Source organism: Ciconia boyciana, unplaced genomic scaffold (genome assembly GCF_034638445.1).
Source record: "Ciconia boyciana unplaced genomic scaffold, ASM3463844v1 HiC_scaffold_138, whole genome shotgun sequence".
In the NCBI taxonomy this organism is placed as follows: domain Eukaryota; kingdom Metazoa; phylum Chordata; class Aves; order Ciconiiformes; family Ciconiidae; genus Ciconia; species Ciconia boyciana.
The window spans coordinates 1-4,558 of NW_027328506.1; positions in this window are offsets into that span (position 1 = coordinate 1).

Genomic DNA, 4,558 nt, shown 5'->3' on the forward strand with positions numbered 1-4,558 from the left:
CTGCTCGATCTCCTGGCGGATGTTTTCAAAACACCGCACCACAACAGGCTTCTGGGAAGAGGAGCCAGACAACGGCACTGAGCCTGACACAGCCCCAGCCGCCGCAGCTGGGGGACACGGGCAGAAGAGGGGACACTGACCTGCACGCTGAGCTGCTCCATCGTTTCCTGCAGCTCATCCTGCTTCTTCCCCTGCGTGGGGAAAGGAGAGGTCAGGGGCTCAGGTCTTGCAGCCCCAGCCCCCGGGGACAACACTCCACACCTACCAGACGCTGCAGCAGCTCCTTCTGCTTTTGGACTCTGCAGAACACCTCGCCAGGCGCTCCCGGAGCACGCAGAGCTCTTCCTTCAACTCTTCCGTCCGCATGGCTGCACCTGGGGTGGGCAGCCAGCAGGGTGTGAGGGGCACAGCCACGGGCACTTGTCAGGCACGGACACTCGCGGAGATGCTGCCCTACCCTGGCACACGACCGCACACGGACACGCGGGTGCACTCAGGGGAAGGCACCCCTGCACGGCTGCGCACAGGCACGCCACCCTGCTCACCTGCAGCTGTGCCCAGCACCGCGGGTGCTGGCACAGGTACAGCCATACGCCCACGGGGACAGCCATGCACCCCCTTGTGCTCCCCAAGCACGGGCGCACCCGCTCTCTCTCACGCACGGAACACGGCCACGCACTTGCAGAGTCAGGGACGCCCAGGGCTGGCACGGGAGCCTCCCCGCAGAGAGGGGCACCGTCAGCCAACTGCACTGACGCGCCTGCACCCCCCGCAGCCGGCAGCCCTGTGCGCACGCACGCGCGCACCAGTCCTGTGCCCGGCTTGGCCTGTGCCAGCTGGGTGCCCAGGACTTGGCTGGAGGTGGGGGGCCCCAGGGACCGCTGAGGAGAGAAGGAGCTCGGCCGCCGCTGCTGTGCCGGGCACCCGCGGGGCCCCTCCTGCTGGCGGGGCTGCCCTGCCCTGGGGCCTCTGCGACACCTCCAGCGTCACGATCCTGCCCTGTCAGGTCACAACACCCCCCGCCCCCGGGACCCCCTTCCTTTTGGTCCCCCGCCAGCCCCAGCAGCGTAGCCGACCTCCCCACCTGGCCCTGCCTCGGCCCAGGCTACTGCCTTCCCCCCACCCCACCGCTCGCAGCCACACACAGACCCCCGCCGCCCCTTGCCCAGCCGTGGCTCGCGGGGACTGTGGGGATACTCTGCCCTCACCCTCCTCTCCCCCGTCAGGGGCCTTCGGCTGCACAGCGGACGCAGGACAGCTCCTTGGCGAGTCCTCTCCAAACTCCTGCCCAGCAGCACCGAGCTTCTCCTCCAGATGCTCCCCCGCCTCCGGGAGCAGCCCCCTTTATACCCGCTGGCGCCAAGAGGTGACGTGGGGCCCAGCCACGGCCACCGGGGAAACAGGCCATCACTCTCAGCACCCACTCCTAGTGCACGGGCAGGAGTGACCGTGGGCGCCGCGTGTCAGCGTCTCCCTGCGGGGTATGCCTGTCCCGCAGAGTCCAGCTGCGGCAGCTCCTGGCCCCAAGTCCAAGCAGGAGCCAGGCTGCGCACGGACTCCCAGCAGGCACATGCAGGTGCTCACACGCACGCCTGCACCATGGATGTGCGCAGACGGACACACCGCGTGGGCTCCAACACAGGGCTCACGCATCCAGCCCCGCGCTTGCAGGCTCCCGAGAGGAATGGCGTCCCTCTCTTGGTCAGAGAGCCGCGGCTGCCGGCACGCGGGGGGACACCAGGAGGAAGGGGTGGGGGCACGCGGCAGGCAGGCAGTGACCCACGAGCTTCAGCTGTGGCCCCTCGGCGGCTGCGTGCAGGCGGTGCCGCACGCAGGAGTTGGCAGCCCGCGTCACTCTGGCCTCCATCCGGCAGGGCCTTTCCCCTTGCAGCAAGACCTGCGAGTGGCTGGAGAAGCTGGCAGGGAGCAGCCGGGGCTGTGCCGGCCTGTGGCTGTGGGGTCGGCAGGGACAGGGCCTTGGGGACAGGGCCACCGGCTATGAGATTGCTGGAATGTGCCCCGTGGGATGGGGGGGCAACTGGCAAGGGGGCCATGGGAATAGCACCGCTGGGGATGGGGACAGGGGGCCACGGGGCTGTGGGGCCACCAGGGTCCTCCCCAGCCCTCCATTCCCACCTCGGGGGCTGTCTCCGTACCCCCGATTTACCCCAATAAACCGCTCAGCTCAAAGTCCATCCGTGTGGGCATCTCCTTCGGGCGCTGGGGCACGAGCGGGGCCCAGCCCCCGGCTGTTAAACGCGCCTTGTCACGGTGCAGAACCCCCCACCCCCCCGCAGCCTCCTCGTCGCACTAACGCCAATCGCTCTGTGGGAAAGCTGCCACCCACGGGGGGACGTCTCCCTGTCGCCACCCGTGGGGCGGGGGTGGGGTGTGCGTGGGGGGAGGGGGATGCCCCGGGGGGGGGGGGGACGGCCGGGGGCAGGGGCGCGTGGCCCCCCCAGGCTGGCGGAGATGACTGTTGCTGGTACCGGGGCATGGGAAGGGGGGGAACCTCGTTTTGGTGCGGGAGAACCTCGCGCTAAACTAACCCCGAGTGGATCCGGGCGTGGGGCCGCGACACCCCCAAGCCTGAGGTAATGGGGGCAGCGGGACCCCCCGGCTTGGGGAGCGGGCACTGGGGCTGGACCCCCCGGCTGCATCCCCTAGCGCCAATCCTGTCCCCCCAGCGCAGGGGCTTCCCTGGGGTGGGGGCCCCACTGGCAACGGCGGGTTTGAGCCCTGCGGGCAGTTGCCGGGCCATGATCTTGTCGGGATGACGGAGCCGTGGCGGGACGGCTGCCGGGGCCGGGGGACGCAGGAGGGGGCCAAGGCTGAGGCACTGCCGGCCGCCTTTGCCTCCGTCTCTGCCGGCCCGCCCGGCCTTCAGGGGTCCCGGCTCACAGAGGCGGGGGAAAGGCTGGAGCAAGGCAGCCGGACCCTTGGCGGAAGAGGATCAGGGCAGGGAATCCTTCAGGAAACCGGACGTAGCCAAGTGTTTGGGGAGCTGGGGGGTACTGGGGACTGTCTGGGGGGGAACGGGCGTCTCTGGGGGTGTTGGGAGTAGCCGGGGTATTTGGGGCGATTGTGGGAACGAGGGTACCCGTAAGGGCCCAGGGCGTTTGGAGGTGTCGGGGATGGGGCGGTAAGTGGGGTGTCTGGGGACAGCAGGGGTGCCCAGAAGGGATGCGAAGTCTTTGGGGAGAGGGGGGGGCGTGGGGGCAGGTAGCTGCCGCGGGCGTCTGTGGGCTGAGGCGGTGCCTGAGGCTGTTTGGGGCAGTTGTGGGGCTATTGCTCACAAACAGACAACAGCTGGGGAGAGCTAGGGTGCCTGGGGATGACCGCGGGAAGCTCGAGGGGTAAGGCCTCGTCAGGGCTGTGTTCGGGATGGGGGCACTGGCACCCTTCCTTGCCCCCGTCCCGCAGGTGTCCTGCACAGCGGGCCTGGCACCCTGGCAACGCAATGGCTCCTCACCCCACAGGCGCCCCTGCAGTGCCACATGCCCCCAAGGGTGCTGCGTCCCAGCGACACACGCCTGTGGCTGGAGAGCTTGCCTGACATAGAAGCGCACATCACGGGGCTGCAGAAGTGAAAGCACCGCGAAACCCTCCCGCAGGCATCCCTGCCCCCCGGGCCCCGCAATACCCTGCAAATCCCTTTGTCCCCCTGCAAATCCCTTTCTCCCCCACCAGGGACCAGCCCCTGCTGATACATACCCTGGCTCTGCCCCTCCTGTGCAGCATGGGGGGGTGGAGGCACCCTCCTCACTCCTCATTCCCACCCCGGGGCTTTCTGTACCACCCCGTAACTGCATTAACCCCAATAAAGGGCCTGGCTCGAAGTGTGTTCGGGGACTGGCACGCGGGACAAGACCCTCTCCTTGCGCCCCGACAAACACGCCCCAGCACGTGGAGGTGGAGATAGAAAAGGCTTTATTGGGGGGCTGTCAAAAGGGCAGCAGCCCCTCGCTGGCCACAGGGAGGATCTTTCCCAGCGTATATGCCAGGTTGGTGTAGGTCTCCTCAGGCAGCAAACGCAACAGCAGGCGGTAGAAGAACTCGGGGTCGTACGAGTGGGCGTAGAGCACCGCAGCAGCCAGAGCGAAGCCGGCGGCCAGCTGCAGACTCACCAAGAGCAGGACGAGTGTCCTGTGGGGCAGAAGAGGGATGTGAGACCGGGCAGGGTGGATGCATCCCAACCCCATCTTGCCTGTGGGCTGCAGGGGGCCATGCTGGGAGCCCCACGGGCTGCCTCCCCAGCCCTTTCTCATTGCTCCCTCAGGCAGGGTGGGCCATGAGACTCCGCAAGCCCGGGAAAACACCCTGGCCCAGGGAAAAGCGACACTGAGCACTTTCCAGCTGCAAAGCCCACAGCCCGCCAGCAGCTGCCCAGCAGCCTGGACTTGTGAGCCCCGCTGGCTGGAGCAGGTGTCCGGCCCATGCCACCCACTGCCTGGAGGCGGGCCCCAGGGCACAGGGGACCCAGTGGGAACACTCACTGCAGCCAATACATGGAGCCGCGTCTCCTCGACAGCATGTCGCGCTCCTGCAGGTCAACACA